The sequence below is a fragment of the Nicotiana sylvestris genome, chromosome 9 (genome assembly GCF_000393655.2).
Source record: "Nicotiana sylvestris chromosome 9, ASM39365v2, whole genome shotgun sequence".
Taxonomy (NCBI): Eukaryota; Viridiplantae; Streptophyta; class Magnoliopsida; order Solanales; family Solanaceae; genus Nicotiana; species Nicotiana sylvestris.
In genome coordinates, this window is record NC_091065.1 from 157,348,596 (window position 1) to 157,368,070 (window position 19,475).

Consider the following 19,475-nt stretch of genomic DNA (forward strand, 5'->3'; position numbering starts at 1 on the left):
GGCTGGCCTTGTCTTCACAAGAGGCGCCATCACGATCGGGTCTGGGTAGGGTCATGACATAAGACCACAAGATAGCACCATGAATGTTATATGATTAAGCGATCTATATAGTTTATTCACAATCTAAAAGAACATTACCTTAAAAGAATTGGTGATTCATGATGATTAAACCTGGTGAGATATTTTTATTAAAAAACTAAATTGCTAAATGATGTAGGAATTGTAAGGTTTGAAGCCCGCTTGAAGTACATTTTTATTTGAGAATGAATATCTGCATTTTGATGTTTAAGTATATGAGTCTAAGTAATCGTTTACGGTCTATATTATGACAACAGGTATCCTTGTATGTTATTCCCCCCCCCTCAGATTTTTTCTCTTTCAATTGTTTTGTGTTTTACTTAACCAACATTATTTTATTTACTTTACTGGTTAATTAATTTACCTCATTTTTAATACTAGGTTGTGATAATAGACTTGTGTGTTACGTATTTGATAAAGTTTATCCGAAAGGTGTATTGATTTTTATGGCATTCCGAGGAGATTTTATTAACATATTTAATATGCATTTCATGAATTCATACATGTACATTGACTTATGACCAGATGGTGTTATATACACGTATATATGTATATTATATTTATATGGGATATGGAAAAAGGTTATGGCGTTATATACGCACCACCACCTGATCAACTGGTATACGTTGATGATTTTGCCCATAATGGCACCAGATGGCATTATATATGTGTATATATATAAAAATATTTATATGGGATATGGGAAAAAGGATACTGCGTTATATATGCACCACCACCTGATCAGCTGGTATACGATGATGATGTTACCCACAGTGGCTGAAATGATATGATGGGATGCCCTTAGAGGTTTGATGATGTTATGTACGTACAGACCTATGCATTACATGACATTTATATGGATATGCATGACATTAATGATATTTCCTAATTTTGATTTACAGAGCCATCCAGATTTAGAGACTGAGTCATTTACTCCACGTTTTCTTACATGTCCGGTATTTACTTATTTACATGTCTTACATACTGGGTATATTATTCGTACTGACGTCCTTTTGTTGGGGACGCTGCATTCATGCCTGAAGGTATAGATAATCAGTTTGACAATCATCCATCGTATATGATATTGGCATTTAGCGAATGATCGGTAAGACTCCATCTCATTCGGAGTGCAGCCGAGTCTATGAGTCACATGTCAGAGTTTTGCTATAGACTTATGGGTAGGCCGGTAGCCTATCCCATTTTATGTCAAATAATCTTAGAGGCTTTGTAGACACAAGGTTACCATGTACAGTATGTTAGAAGTCTTGACGGCCCATATGTATTCCTGTTTTATGAACGATGGTTCATTGATATAACATTTGCCCACTTAAAATTTTACATTACGAGTTGTGGCCATGCTGGCCCATGATAGTTATGAAAAGGAATGAATGATTTACAGAGTGGTTCGCTCGGGCCACTATGGCACCGAGTGCCAGCCATGCCTCCCCAGGTTTCGGGCGTGACACATTCACGTAGAGTAACTTCCCCATGTTCCAAATTTCACCTTCACGATTGCGATAGCGGCTTCAGGATCGTGAAGCACTGAGATATTTCAAAAAAACAGCTAACTATACAAGGATATAAATGATCCAAAATCAATCAAGCAAGAATCTGGCTAGGCTCCGAAACATCCAACCTCACAAATCCATTGGCTAAAGCCTGAACATCCATGGTTAAAGGGCTCGCCACTACCTGTAAAAATGCCTAACTACCGATGTTCTTTGCCTTCCTACTCATTACATTGGCCTTCCCCAAATCATCCATAGTTTATTTCTTCTCATAAACCTTAAACTAACGATATGCGTAGGCAATCACCCTACTGTCCTGCATCAATACTGTGCCACGTCTAATATGTGATGCATCACAATACACAATATAAGATCCCGAACCTTTAGACAACAACAACACAAGGGTTGTAGTCAATGCAGGCTTGAGCTTTTCAAAGCTCACCTAACACTCGTCGGACCATCTGAAAAGAGAACCCTTCTAGGTCAAGTTAGTTAATAAGGCTGAGATAGATGAAGACCCCTCCACGAATCATCGATAATACTGCAAAACCTAAGAAGCTTCAAAACTCTGTAGCTGAAGTAGGTCTAACCCAGTTGTGAACTGCTTCAATCTTCTTAGGAACCACCTTGATACCCTTGGAAGACAAAACATGACCTAAAAAGAAAATTGAATCCAACCAGAACTCACACTTTGAAAACTTAGTATATAACTGATGATTCTTCAAAGTCTGATGTACAATCCGTAGATGTTGCTCATGCTCCCCTCGGGTATGAGAGTAAACCAAATTATCATCAATTAAGAAGATCACAAAGGAATCCAGATAGGTCTTGAACACTCGGTTTCATCAAGTCCATAAAGGATGCTAGAGCATTGGTCAAGACAAATGACATCACCAAGAACTCATAATGACTATAACGAGTCCGAAAAGTTGTCTTAGGGGCATTTGATGCCCTAATATTTAGCTAATGGTAGCTAGATCTCAAATCGATCTTGGAAAACACCTTGTCACCCTAAATATGGTTAAATAAGCCATGAATCCTCCGCAACGGATACTTATTCTTGATAGTGACCTTGTTTAACTGCCGATAATCTATGCACATCCTCATCGATCCATCCTTTTTTCGTCACAAACAACACAGGTGCACCCCAAGGCGAGACATTAGGTATAATGAATCACTTGCCATGCAAATCTTGCAACTGCTCCTTCAATTATTTCAACTCATCTAGAGACATATGCTACGGTGGAATAGAAATGGGATGGGCACCAGAACCATTTCAATGTAGAAGTCGATATCCCAATCAGGTGGCATGCCCAGAAAATTTATGGTTAACACAATAGGGAATTCACTCACAACCGGAACCGAATCAATAGAAGGAACCTCTGTACTAGAATCACGGATATATGACAAATGCACTAAACATCCCTTCTAGACCATATGTCGAGCCTTCAAATATGACACCAGCCTTCTAGTGAAGTGACCAAGAGTCCCTCTCCACTCCAATCTAGGCCACTACGACATGTCTAAAGTCACAGTCTTGGGATGAAAATCCAAGATAGCATATGTCACGACCCTAAACCCAGACCCGGTCGTGATGGCGCCTCTTGTGAAGACAAGGCCAGCCGACACTTACCCATTTATATTTTATGCAATTAAAAAACAAGAATTAAGTCTAAAACGTAATAAAAAATCCAAAAGTAAGTAGTTAACAATACAGTTTGCAGAAAATAACCCAACACAACCTGATACCGGGGTGTCACTAGTCATGAGCATCTATCAATATGCTACAAGTCTGGAATGCCTACTAAACCATTACAGAATAACTGATAAAGAGATAGAAATGAGATAAAGGGGGAGAAACATGGGACTGCGGATGCCAAGCAGCTACCTCGTAGACTCCGAACTCTGCCGGGAGCTCTCAACTCTTGCTAGCAGGATCAGCAACGCCTAAATCTGCACACGAGGTGCAGGGAGTAAAGTGAGTACTCTAACTCAGTGAGTAATAATCATAAATAAAGACTGAAATCAAGAAATCACGTAAGGCATATTACAGGCTATAAGGAAGCTGTAAAGATATGTAAGAATCATTTTAGATCACTTAAAACTTCATAAAAGGCCTTTTTAACAATTAAGCAGGTAAATGACAGGCAATAAGGAAGATAAAAACATAAAGGTTCACCCCTCGGGCACAACGTCAAAAAATCCGCCCTCGGGAAATATCTCAGAACAATACCAGTCCTTCGGGCTATTTCTCACATCACAATAGGTACCCGCGCTCACTAGGGTTGTGCAGACTCCTAGAGAGGCCCCTTACGGCCCAAGCACAATATCAAGCCATCTCGTGGCAGCATCACTAGGCTCTCGGCCTCATATGAACAAGCCACTTGGTGGTGTACATATATTAGGCACTCGGCCTCATAATCATAGTCCGGTGCTTCCTCACAACAAATGCCCTCAGCCTTACTCAGTCAAAAATTCTCACAAGCCACTCGGGTAATAGTAAAACATGATTCTCAGCCCAAAATATCATTTAAAAGATCATTTAAGTGCTAAAACGGAGTAAACATGTCTGAGTTATGAAAACAGTGGAGTATAGCATGAGTTCAAGTATAAAGTCAAAACAGTGAGGAAATATTAATAGAAATACCCCCTAAGGGTTCAAATAGTTAGCACGAGGCCCAAATACGGCATTCAGCCCAAAACATAATGATAGCAAATAGATTTCAGTCAAATACGCGGTAAAATAGCCTTTCGTGACGGACTAAGTCACAATCCCCAATAGTGCACGAGCCCACGCTCGTCATCATGCGTGTGCATCACTTCAATATAGCACAACGATGTGCAATCCGGGGTTTCATACCCTCAGGACATCATTTACAATCATTATTCACCTCAATCCGGTCCAAACTCTAGCCCGCGACGCCTTTGCCTCTCGAATCTGAATCACGGGGTCATAATATGCTAAGGGAACGCAGCCCAAGCGAAAATAATCAATTTATAGCATAAATTGCGAAATTACCAAAACCTGACCCCCGAGCCCACGTCTCGAATTCCGGTAAAAATCACATCAATAGATTCCTTATCACTCCCCGAATTCATACATACCAAAAGCATCAAAATCCATCCATAAACGACCCCTCAAATCTCAAATTCTAGGTGTTCAATTTCAAGCCCTAGTTCTTCAATTTTAGGCTTAATTCCCATGATTAATTAGGTAGATTTCACATTAGAATCGAGCTTTAAGTCCATCAATCTTACCTCTAAGTGATTCCCCTTGAATCCTTCTTCAATCTCTTCAAAAACCTCCACAAACGCTCAACAATGGAGGAAATAAACTCCAAAATTGCGGACAAGACGACTATTTAAACATTCTCCTAGGCCTGAAATCCTTCTTCACGAATGCGGTCAATGCCTCGCGTTCGCGAAGCACAAATCAACTTTGACCAAAAATTACTCTTCATGATCGCGACCTGCTCATCGCGAACGCAATGCTTCTTCTGCTTGACCCTTCGCGATCGCATTACCTCGCTCTCGAACGCGATGTATACAATACACTGGAGCTCAGCTGCCCAATTCCTCTACGCGAACGCGGTCCACTTCATGCGAACGCGATGACCAATCACCTAGCCCTTCACAAATGAAGAGCCTTCCTGGTGAACGCAAAGGCTTAATTCCCAGTCTTCCCCAACTAACCCTTCGCAAACTCAAGGACCCACTCGCGAACGCAAAGGTCTAAATTCTCTGCAACACACAACAGTTTTTTTGAAATTCCAAACAACATGAAATGGTCCGATTGACCACCAAAAACTCAGCCGAGGCCCACGAGACCTCAACCAAACATGCCAACATATCCCATAACCTCATTCGAACTTGTTCCAACCTTCGAAATGCTCAAAACAACATCAAAACACCAAATCGCATCGGATTTAAACCTAAGAATTCCAAAATCTTCTAAATTATGCTTTTGATAAAAAACCCAACCAAACTACATCCGAATAACCTAAAAATTTTCTCACACATCCCAAATGACACAACGCAACTACTGCAACTCTCAGAATTCCATTCCGACCATTATATCAAAATCTCACCTTTCAACCAGAAATTGCCAAAAAAAACCAATTTCGTCAATTCAAGTCTAAATCTACTCCGGACCTCCAAAACTCATTCCAATCACACTCCTAAGTCCCAAATCACCTCCCGAAGCTATCCGAACCATCAGAACTCACATCCAAGCCCTCTAACACATAAGTCAACATCTGGTTGACTTTTCCAACTTAAGCTTCCTCAAAAGAGACTAAGTGTCTCAAACCTTAACAAATCCTCTCTGAACCCGAGCCAACCAACCTGATCACATATAGAACCGATAAACAAAGGAATAAGGAGCAGAAATGGGGGAATCAGAGCTATAACTCATAAGACGACTGGCAGGGTCGTCACATCCTCCCCAACTTAAACAAACGTTCGACCTCGAATAAGTCAAGAAGCATACTTGAAGCCTCAAATAGGTGAGGATATCTGCTTCGCATCTCCCGCTCGGTCTCCCAGGTAGCCTCCTCCACGGGCCGACTTCTCCACTGCACTTTCACTGAAGCTATATTTTTTACCTTAACATGAGACGGATCCCCAATATACTTCTGGAGCATAGAAACATGAAATACCAAATGCACACTCGACAAGCTTGGTGGCAAAGCAAGCTCATAAGCCACATCCCCAATCTTCCGAAGCACCATAAAAGGCCCAATGAACCGAGGACTCAATTTACCCTTCTTTCCAAACGTCATAACACCTTTCATGGGCGAAACCTTCAACAGAACCTTCTCTCCAACCACGTAGGACAAAACTCGAACCTTCCTGTCAGCATAACTCTTTTGCCTCAACTGCATTGTACAGAGCCTCTCCTGAATTACATTCACCTTTTCAAAAGTATCTTGAACCATGTCTGTCCCCAATAGCCTAGCCTCACCCGGCTCAAACCAACCAAATGGAGATCTACACCGCCTCCCATACAAAGCCTCATATGGAGCCATCTGAATACTCGACTGGTAGTTGTTGTTATAAGCAAACTCTGCAAGCAGTAGAAACTGATCCCCTGACCCTCTAAAGTCAATGACACAAGTATGCAACATGTCCTCTAATATCTAAATAGTGCGCTCGGACTGCCCGTCTGTTTGAGGGTGAAAAGTTGTGCTCAACTCGACCTGAGTACCCAACTCTCGATGCACAGACCTCCAAAACTGTGAAGTAAACTGAGTGCCCCTATCTGAAATGATGGAAACTGGGACACCATGCTAACGAACAATCTCCTAGATATAGATCTCTGCCAACCGCTCTGAATAATAGGTAGTACACACAGGAATGAAGTGCGCGGACTTGGTCAACCAATCCACAATCACCAAAATAGCATCGAACTTCTTCAAAGTCTGTGGAAGTCCAACAACAAGGTCCATAGTGATTCGCTCCCACCTCCACTCTGGAATATCCATCCGCTGAAGCATGCCACCTGGTCTCTGAAGCTCATATTTCACCTGCTAACAATTGAGACACCGAGCTACAAATCTCACAATGTCTTTCTTCATTCTCCTCCACCAATAGTGTTGTCTTAAATCCTGATACATCTTTGCGGCACCCAGATGAATGGAATACCACGAGCTATGGGCCTCCTCCAGAATCAACTCCCGAAGCCCATCCACATTGGGCGCACAAATCCGGCCCTGCATCCTCCACACCCCATCATCGCCAATGGTCACATCTTTGGCATCATCATGCTGAACTCTGTCCTTTAGGAATAGCAAATGCGGATCATCATACTGGCACTCTCTGATGCGATCATGTAAGGAAGACCGAGAAACCACACAATCCAATACCCGCCTGGGCTCTGAAATATCCAACCTCATGAACCAATTGTCCAAGGCCTGAACATCAACTGCAAAAGGTGTCTCCACAACTGGAATATATGCCAAACTTCCCATACTCACCGCCTTTTGGCTCAAGGCATCGACCACCACATTGGCCTTCCCCGAATGGTACAATATAGTAATATCATAATCCTTTAGCAACTCCGACCACCTCCGCTGCCTCAAATTAAGATCCTTCTACTAGAACAAGTGTTGAAGGTTACAATGATCAGTAAACACATCACAAGACATACCATATAAGTAATGCCTTCAAATCTTCAACGCATGCACAATGGCAGCCAACTCCAGATGATGAATGGGGTAGTTCATTTCATGTGCTTCAACTGATGAGAAGCATAAGCAATAACTCTACCCTCCTACATCAAAACACATCCAATACCAACTCTCGAAGCATCACAATACACGGTATATAAACCTAAAGAAGATGGCAAAACTAACACTAGAGCGGTGGTCAAGGTTGTCTTGATCTTCTGAAATCTCTCCTCACACTCATCTGACCATACAAATGAAGCACCCTTCTGAGTCAACTTGGTTAAGGGTGATGTGATAGATGATTAACCCTGAACAAACCGGCAATAATAACCCACCAAACCAAGAAAGCTGCGAATCTCTATGGCTGAGGATGGTTTGGGCCAACTCTGAATCGCCTCTATCTTCTTCGGATCAACCTGAATACCTTCGCTGGACACCACGTGGCCCAAGAAAGCCACTAAACTGAGCCAAAACTCACACTTGGAGAATTTTGCATAAAGCTTCTCCTCCCTCAATCTCTGCAACACAACTCTCAAATGCTCTGCATGCTCCACCTGACTACGCGAATACACCAAAATATTGTCAATGAAGACTATGACAAATGAGTCGAGATAAGGCCGGAACACGCTGTTCATCAAATGCATGAATGCTGCTGGGGCATTAGTCAGCCCAAAATACATCACCAAGAACTCATACTGACCATATCAGGTCCTGAAAGTTGTCTTAAAAATATCTAAGTCCCTGATCTTCAACTTGTGATAACCTGAATGGAGATCAATCTTGGAGAACAATCTCGCTCCCTGAAGCTGGTCGAATAATTAAATCATCAATGCAAGGCAAAGGATACTTGTTCTTAACTGTTACTTTGTTCAATTGCCTATAATCAATGCACATCCTCATAGTGCCATCCTTCTTCATCATAAGTAGAACCAGCGCACCCCATGGTGACACACTAGGCTGAATGAACCCCTTATTGAGGAGTTCGTGAAGCTGCTCCTTTAAGTCCTTCAACTCCGATGGTGCCATACGATATGGCAGAATAGAAATGGGCTAAGTTCCCAGCACCAGGTCAATACCAAAATCAGTATCCCTGTCTGGTGGCATACCCAGTAGGTCTGCAGGAAATACATCAGGAAAATCCCTCAACTGGAACAGAATCAATAGTAGGAGTCTCTGCACTGACATTCCTCACAAAGGCTAGATACGAGAGACAACCCTTCCCAACCATATAGTGGGCTTTCAAGAATGAGATTACTCTACTGTGAACATGATCAGTCAAACCTCACCACTCAATCCGTGGCACACCCAATATAGCCAATGTAACTGTCTTAGCATGACAATCCAGAATAGCACAACACGAAGATAGCCAATCCATGCCCAAAATAACATCAAAATCCACCATACACAATAATAAAAGATCCACTTGGGTCTCCAAACCCTTAATAGTCACCACACACAACCAGTACTTACGGTCTACAATAATAGTATCGCCCACCGGGGTAGATACATGAACATATGAAACAAGAGACTCACGGGGCATAGACAAATAACGAGCAAAGTATGATGACATATAAGAAAAGGTGGAACCAGGATCAAATAATATAGAGGCATCTTTGTGGCAGACTGAAATAGCATCGGGTCTAGCTGGAAGTTCATGGAAATGTGCCTGACCACCACCTGATCGACCTCCCCCTCTAGGGCGACCCCTAGCTGACTGACCTCCACCCCTAGCTGGCTGGGCGGGTGGTGGTAAAGTAACTGGTGCTGAGCCGATGACTGACCCCTTTTCTAAGATGAACTCGCAAGACGACGAGGGCAGTGCCTCCATATATGACCCATATATCCACACTCATAACAACTCCCAGGTGCCGGAGAAGGGGATTGAAGGTAACCCCTTGCACCGGAGTGACTAGCAGATGCACCTGGCATAGAAGAGCCCTGAACGATGGAGCACGGGACGAACTCTGAGCTGGAAGGACACTAAGTGATGACTAGCCTTGATGAGAACTGTGAGAACCATGACCCGATGACGCCGCACGATAACCTAAGCGAGTTGGCTGAGCATGTCTGAATGGACGACCTCTATCGTGCTAAAACTGACCTCTCGAAGGAGCACCACTATAACTACTAAATCCTCGAGGCCTCTTTTCCTTCCTCTCCTATCGCTCCTAGCGACGAACAAACTCAATCTCATAAGCAATGTCTACAACCTCCTCGAAAATAGCACCAGTCACCCTCTCCCTAGTCATGACAATACGAAGCTGATAAGTAAGGCCATCGACAAACCTCCTAATCCTCTCTCGATCTGTCGGAACCAACCAAATAGCATGACGAGCTAACTCGGAGAACCTCATCTCATACTGTGTCACAGTCATCTCTCTCTGACGCAACCACTCAAACTTCCTGCGCAGCTCCTCTCTACGAGACTGTGGCACATACTTTTCCAGAAAGAGAACGGAGAACTGCTGCCAGGTAAGGGATGCTGCACTAACAGGCCTACGCCTCTCAAAAGTCTCCCACCAAGTGAAGGCAGCTACAGAAAACTAATAAGTAGTGAAAGCGACCCCGCTAGTCTCCAGAATACATGTTGTACGAAGCATCCTCTGACACTTATCTAAGAAACCCTGGGCATCCTCGCCCTCCACACAACTGAAGGTCGGAGGCTGAAGTCTACCAAACCTCTCCAACCTACGTTGCTCGTCCTCTGACAAGGCAGGAACTACATATTCCTGAGCAGTTGCAACCGGCTGGGCTGGATGTGTCCCCGGTGTTTGAAGTCCCTGCATGACCTGCTCAAGTGTGCGAGCGGCGGGAGTCTGAGTGCCTGCCCCAGCTTGAGAAGTAGTTGCAGCTGTAGTAACCAAGACCGCCTGAGCTAGGCCAGTGCAAACTGATAGAATCTGAGCCAAGGCCTCCTGAATACCCGGAATCACAATGGGCACAACTGGTGTCTACGCTGGTGTTGTTGGTAGATCTGCAAGTGCTGCCCTAGTTGCTGTGTGGGCCACATGCCTTCCCCTACCGCAACCACAACCGCATCTTCGGCCTCTAGAGGCCACAGCTGGTGGTACTGGTGGCCGTCCTAAAGTTCAAGAAATTTTCCTAAAGTTCAACAAATATGCACGACAAGAGTTTCAAGAATATGAAGTTTTCCTAAAGTTCTATAGCCTCTCGAGGATAAATACAGACGTCTCTGTACCGATCTGCGAGACTCTACTAAACCTACTAATGACTCGTGAGACCTATGTAACCTAGGCTCTGATACCAACTTGTCACGACCCTAAACCCAGATTTGGTCGTGATGGCGCCTCTCGTGAAGACAAGGCCAGACGACACTTTCCCATTTCAGTTTTAAGCAATTAAACAACAACAATTAAGTCTAAAACGTAATATATAATCCAAAAGTAAGCAGTTAATAGTACAGTTTGCGGAAAATAACCCAACACATCCCGATACTGGGGTGTCACTAGTCATGAGCATCTATCAATACGCTACAAGTCTGGAATGCCTACTAAACCATTATAGAATAACAGATAAAGAGATAGAAATGAGATAAAGGAGGAGAAACACGGGACTGTGGATGCCAAACCGCTACCTCGTGGACTCTGAAGTCTGTCGGGAGATCTCAACTCTCGCTAGCAGAATCAGCAACGCCTGAATCTGCAATGGTGCATGGAGTATAGTGAGTACTCCAACTCAGTGATTAATAATCATAAATAAAGACTAAAAGCAAGAAATCACGTAAGGAACATTACAAGCTATAATAAAGTAGTAAAGATATGTAAGAATCATTTTATTTCAGTTAAAACTTCATAAAAGGCCTTTTTAATAATTAAGCAAGTAAATGACAGACAATAAGAAAGATAAACACATAACGGTTCGCCCATCGTGCACAATGTCAACAAATCCATCCCTCACGTAATATCTCAGAACAATACCAGCCCCTCGGGCTATATCTCACATCACAATAGGTACCCGCACTCATTGGGGATATGCAGACTCCTGGAGGGGCCCCTTACAGCCCATGCACAATATCAAACCATCTCGTGGTATCATCACTAGGCTCTCGGCCTCATATCAATAAGTCACCTCATGGCGTACATATCTTAGGCACTCGACTTCAGAATTATAGTCCGGTGCTTCCTCACTACTAAGTCAACAATCCTCACAAGCCACTCGGGCAATAGTAAAACATGATTCTTAGCCCAAACTATCATTTAAAAGATCATTTATGTGTTAAAACGGACTAAACATGGCTGATTTATTAAAAGAATGGAATATAGAATGACTGTGTTCATGTATAAAGTCAAAACATTGAGGAAATATCAATAAAAATACCCCCTAAGGATTCAAATAGTTGGCACGAGGCCCAAAACATGATGATAGCAAATAGATTTCAGTCAAATACACGGTAAAATAGTCTTTCGGGATGAACTAAGTCACAATCTCCAACAGTGCACGACCCCACGCTCATCATCAAGTGTGTGTGTCACCTCAATATAGCACAACTAGTGCAATCCAAGGTTTCATATTCTCAGGACATCATTTACAATCATTACTCAACTCAATCTGGTCCAAACTCTAGCTCGTGATGCCTTCAAATCGGCCTCCACTCACGACTAATCTATCTAAAATCAGAATCACTATGTCAAAATATGATAAGGGAACAAAGACCAAGTGAAAATAATCAATTTATAGCATAAATCCCGAAATTACAAATTCCGACCCTAGGGCCCACGTCTCGGATTCCGTTAAAAATCACATCAATGGATTCCTTATCACTCCCCGAGTTCATACATACCAAAAGCATCAAAATCCATCCACAAACGACCCCTCAAATCCCAAATTCTAGGTATCCAATTTCAAGCCCTAGTTCTTTAATTTTAGGCTTGATTCCCATGATTAATTAGGTAGATTTCACATTATAATAGAGTTTTAAGTCCATGAATCTTACCTCCAAGTGATTCCCCTTGAATCCCTCTTCAATCCTCTTCAAAACACTCCAAAACGCTCAACAATGGAGGAAATAAACCCCAAAATCGCGGACAAGATGGCCATTTAAACATTCTGCCTAGGCTAAAAATCCTTCTTCGCGAATGCGGTTAACGCCTCGCGTTCGGGAAACACAAATCCACATTGACCAAAAATTACTCTTTGCGATCGTGACCTGCCCATCGCGAATGCGATACTTCTTCCGCTTGACCCTTCGCGATCGTGTTACCTCACTCGCGAATGCGATGAATAAAATACCCTCAAGCTCAGCTGCCCAACTCCTCTACGCAAAAGCGGTCCACTTCACGAAAACGCGATGACCAATCAATCAGCCCTTCGCGAACATGGAGCCTTCCTAGCGAACGCGAAGGCTTAATTCCCAGCTTTCACCAACTAACCCTTCGCGAACGCGAATGTCTAAATTTTCTGCAATACATAGTTTTTCTGTAATTCCGAACAACATGAATGGTCCGATTGACCATCTGAAACTCACCGGAGAACCCCGTGAGCTCAACCAAACATGCCAACATATCCCATAACCTCATTCAAACTTGTTCCAACCTTTGGAACTCTCAAAACAACATCAAAATACCAAATTCGCATCGAATTCAAGCCTAAGAATTCAAAAATCTTCTAAATAATGCTTTTGATCAAAAACCCAACCAAACCACGTCCGAATGACCTAAAATTTTGCACACATATCCCAAATGACACCACGGAACTATTGTAACTCTCAGAATTCCATTCTGACCCATATATCAAAATCTTACCTATCAACTGGAAATCGCCAAAAAATCCAATTTCGCCAATTCAAGCCTAAATCTACTTCGGACCTCCAAAACTCATTTCGATCACGCTCCTAAGTCCTAAATCATCTCCCGAAGTTATCCAAACCATCAAAACTCACATCATAGCCATGTAACACATAAGTCAACATTCGGTTGACTTTTCCAACTTAAGCTTTCTCAAAAGAGACTAAGTGTCTCAAACCTTATCAAATCCTCTCCGAACCCGAGCCAACCAACCCGTTCACATATAGAACCGATAAACAAAGAAATAAGGAGCAGAAATGAGGAAATTAGAGTGGTAACTCATGAGACGACTGGTCGGGTCATCACAGCGTGATACATAGACAACTAATCCATACCAAGAATAACCTCAAAATCCACCATATCCAATAATAGAAGATTTACTATGCCATTAAAAGTAACAACACAGTATCAATACACTTGATAAACTAGTATAAAATCTCCAACCAATATAGACACAAAAACTGGAATATCAATAGAATGACGAGGCATAATCAAATGCGAAGCAAAATATGAAGAGACATAAGAATATGTAGAACCTAGATCAAGCAACATGGAAGCATCTCTATGACAGACTGATATAGTACCTGTAATAACTACATCAGACTACTCCGCCTTAGGTCTAGCTAGAAAAGCATAATAATAGGGCTCAGCCCTACCAATCTATCCTCCACCTCTGGGATGCCCTCACATTGACTGACCTCTACCTTTCACTATTTGACCACTAAACTGGGCTACCTGAAGCCTACTTCTAGCTGGCCATGCGAGTGTTGGAGCAACCGATGTCAGAACCATGGAACAAGGTCCTATTGTGGCATGTTGCTGCTCAATCTAGGATAGTACATCCTGATATGACCTGCATCTCTACACTCAAAGCAACTCCTCGGCTGGCATAACTGCTAAGTCTAAGACTATCCCTAAGGATCGAATGACTACAGTAGTAACTTTATAGCAGTGGTGCACTAATAGTCCTGAAGGCCATATATGAATCTCCACACCCTCTCCCGCTTAGTAGGGATCAGGATAGCCTCATTGCATGATAAATTCACAAATTCGGTCTCATACTGAGTAACTATCATGCTACCATACTGAAGGTGTTCAAGCTGACTGTGGAAGTCCTCTCTCTGAGTGAAGGGGATGAACTTTTCCAAAAATAACTATGAGAACTGAGCCCAAGTGAGATGAGGTTATCCTACTGGACTGCCCTGAACATACACCTGCCACCACCTCTTGGAAGAATCATACATCTGAAACACTATGAAATCAACTCCGTTGGACACCACTATACCCATGTTGTGCAATATCTCATGGCAACGGTCCAAAAGATAATGGGGGTACTAAGATGGTGTACCACCAAAGTGAGCGGGAAATAACTTGGTGAACTTGTCCAACCTCTTTATCCCCTCAGCTCTTATCGCAGGTCTCTCCCCAGGCTGTGTAGCAACAACAAGCTGAACTGTTCCAACTAGTAGAACTACTGGGTTTGATATTAGTGAGCCATCTACTCTAGAGTGTGAGTAGCGCGAGTCTAGGTTCTTTACCTAGCCTACGAGAGTTATGATGCAACATGGAACACACCAGCATGTTCTATACTCTCTGTCAGGCAAACCATACGGACTAGGGCATCCTGATTACCGGGCTCAAATTGTGTTAGCTTTGTTAATACCAGGATCAGATTGTGGTTCCAAGAGTTGGAGTAGAACATTTGTATCATTTATGACTTGTGTGAAAAATTTGAGGTCAATCGGAGTTGGTTTGATAGGTTTCGTCATCGAATTTAGAAGTTAGAAATCCATTAGTTTCAATAGGCTTGAGTTTGGGTGCGATTCGTGTTTTTGTTGTTGTTTGATGTAATTTGAGGCTTCGACTAAGTTTGTATGATATTGTAGGATGTATTGGTATATTTGGATAGAGTCCCAGGGGGCCTTGGGTGTGATTCGCATTGAAATTGGATAGAAATTTTGGACATATGGAAATCTGTTGGGTTTAGTTATGGTGTAACTGCACCTGCGAGGAATTAGCCACAAGTGCTTAGCCGTAAAAGCGGCCATAAGGTCGCAGAAGCGGTCCTGAGTTGAGCTGGGTGGTTGCCCAGGTGCAAGAAAAATTCTGCACTTGTGAGCTCGCAGGTGCAGGCAGCTGGTTGCAGAAGTGGATATTGGCCTGGGAGGCTGTTGTCACAAAAGTTGAGAATACTTCGATGGTTCAGTCCCGTAAGAGCAGACCTTGGATCGCAGAAGCGGGATTTGGCCGTAAAAGCGGCTAGTCGGGAGTGTAATGAAATGGCACGAAAGCATGTTTTCTTCCGCAGAAGTAGAGCCACAGGTGCTGCTGGTGAGCCTGTAGAAGCAAGAATCGCTATGCAGACTAATATAATCCAGGGTTTGAATCTTTTCTTTATTTTTGGACTTGTGGAGCTCGGTTAGGGACAATTATTTTGAGGGAATTCACCATAATTTAAGAGGTATGCAAATTTTTATTACTTTATCCATTAACATTAAATACCCACTGATTTAGACACCTAGATTATGTGTGTTTGAGGTAAAATTTGGGGATTTATGGTCCATGTATTAGAGAGTAAGATTTGGAGATTTGAGGTTTGATTTGTGGTCGGAATTGATAATTTTAGTATGCTTGGATTCATTATTGAATGGGTGTTCTGAATTTGTGCATATTGTCAAGTTCCAAGGCACAGGCCCAAGGTTGACTTATTGGGTTGAATTTTTAATTTGAGTTAAACACCATAGCTTTATCTTTTGGAATCACTTCCTATGGATTTATTGATAGTATTACGTTATTTTAGCTAGATTTGGGCCTTCCAAAGGTTGTTACGCGAGAAAAAAGTATGTTAAGGGAATAATTTAGTTCGCTCGAGGTAAGTATCTTATCTAAACTAAGTTGAGGCACTAGTTGCCTGAATTATTGTGATAGCTATGTGGTATTGGGCACGCATATGTGTGGGGATTGAGCCCATGTGCTAAATTCGGGGGTATGTATCCATAATCGGGTTGTGCTTAAGCCATGATAAGCCTAGAATTGACTATTAAGGTTTAAGCTATGATGCTTCGTATATTTGTAATATTGTCGTGAACTATTTGAGTAATGTTTGATGTTACATAGAGGGCTTTTTTAGCAACACACTAGGCAGTATGTCTAATTTTTTTTCTATTTACATAAATAAATTAAAACAAACAAAGTGTGCTGAGATCCTAGGGGTGAAGGAAATAAAATCTGCAATCTACATATAACCTATTATCAAAGTTGAGTAAAATACTCAACAATGATAGCACACGAAGTCTAATGTAGTAAATATAATTAAAAACTAGCCCTTGAAGCCCATTGCATTTAGTGCCCAGGTGAGTAATCCACGTCTTGCACAAATAGCCTCTACTAGTGAAGATATCCGCCCAGTTCGGCTTCTTGCATTTATATCCATCTAGCTTGCACTCAATAGTAATAATTGTCCAAAATTTGGTAGTTTGAGCTACCGTCCTTTGATGTTGTATCATCCTTTGCATTATGCCTCCATTCCATCTCCATGTGAAGTTGGTCCAATATTTCATGCATCTATAGGAATTACAAGAGTTTTACCAAAAGCTAACCAAATGCACTGTCCAAAGAAGTGCATTGTTTTATGATCATTTTCGCATGGCCTCCCTTGATTATCACTTGTATTCATTGCATGAACCCTCTCCTTAGTTGTACTATTGCCTTGTTGTGTCCATGTTTTAGCCCATTGTGTTTCCAAAGTGCCCAAAAAATCATTCCAAAGTAGCCATAGGTAGCATGCTGCCCAGTAGTGCAAGGCGTAGTGAAATGCGTGCCGTTGTGCGATGCCAGGTTCCTCGCTAGAAGGGAACTGTGCATCACCAGGTGCAAAGTGTGCTATAGCTGGCATTTACCCTCGCGTCGCCAGGTCTTTAGCTAGATGGACCTATTAAAATCCCTTCCGCTGCTTGAGTGTTGTCTCGCTACTTGGTGTGCTAGGCCAGGTCTGCGCAGTGGTGAACCCTGCGCGTCGCTAGGTATTGAAGCTGGTGAATTCCTTGGCGTCGCCTGGTGATTGATCTAAGCCTGCTAATGTTGTTCTCCTTTCTTGATGCTCCAATATATCTCTTTGCCAATCTTCTTTTATGCTATGAATGTTCATTTTCCTCATTTGTTTCATGCTTGTGCATGCCATCTTTCCTCCTACGAGTGAATGAGCACTTGTCGCTAATACCACTCGTACAAATCATAATAAATGAAAAGGCATGAATACAATAATGTCTCCTGCAAAAAAGAACACAAGGTTAGTCTAAAAAATGATCGCCATATACTCCTCCCAAAGGATTTGTACATGATGATCTAATGAATTATCCCGCTCTGTACTCCACCTTTCCTCCTTACTACTTAATTATTTGCAGCTTTCACCTGTAAATACGGACATTGGAGCTTATCACCATTCACTATCTTTCTTCCTTGTACATCCAACTCCTAAAATTCATGGCATTCAAAATTGCCCTCATCAAGTGCATAGTTGGCAAGGTGATCTGCTAGTTTGTTCCCCTCCCTATATATGTGTGACACCATATTACTACAACCAGTCAACAACCTCTTAATCTCCTCCAACTGATCCACAATACACCAAGGAGGTTTCCATGAACCCTCTATTGTATTCTTAAGAAGCATTGAATCACTTCGGAGCCAAATCTGATCATATTGATGCATCCTACTATATCTAAATGCTTCCAGGTGTCACGACCCAACCGAAAGGCCATGACGGGCTCCCGGTACCTTACTCAACTGAGTATCAACGTAACTTATCTTTCTTATCATACTATCATGGGTAAATGGGCCAAGAGGGTCGTCATGAGATAACCAGAATAAAACATAAAGGAATACTAGACATAGGACGACCCAATATGATATAGAAACTGATACACTTGACATATAAGACTATAAGGCCCACATAATCATTTGTATACTCAAAACATAGGCCGACAAGGACATACAAGTATCTATTTCCATGACATCTATCTACAAGCCTCTAAGAGTACATAAACATCATATAGGTTAGGATAGGGCCCCGCCATACCAGTCAATACATATCCAAATCATACTAACCAAATAGGAAACTCCGAAACAAGTGGAGTGCAACAACACCTTCCGCTAAGCTGATAGCCTACTAGGAGGACTGTCAACCTGTCTATTGGGACCTGCGGGTATGGAACACAGCATCCCCAGTCAAAAGGGACATCAGTACAAATAAAGTACCGAGTATGTAAAGCATGAAAGTAGAATGTAAAAAACATGAAAGAAACATGAAGTAAAGGACTCAACTTGTAAGTCTGAATAACTTTGTGAATCATGAAACATTTATAATGTCATGCATGTGCGTATAAATGTCATATCATGCATAGGTATATGCGTACATAACATCATCAAGCCTCTGAGGGAATCCCGTAATATCATCTCAGCCACTGTGGGCAAAATCATCAATGTATACCAGCTGATCAGGTGGTGGTGCATATATAACGCCATAACCTTTTCCCATATCCCATATACATATAATATATGCGTATATAATGCCATATGGTCATGGGTCAATATACATGTATAAATGAATACAATGCATAATGAAGTAAGTCTGTAAGATCTGTTGGAATGTCATGAGACCTATGAATAGACAATATGGGAGTAAGATATATGGGGAATCAAGAACATTGGCAACCCTAGTACTTCTAAGAGTAGAATCGTTTATGAAAGTTGCATGCTTGCTCATTTCATTGTATCATATGGATCATGCCAAAAGGACAGAAGGGATAGCCTTAACATATATCAAGTCTTCAATGCAACTCCACAACATGCTTATGATAACTAGCGCCCCAACCCTATAACAAAAACAATACATGTACGACTTAGATGGAGCTAGTGTATTA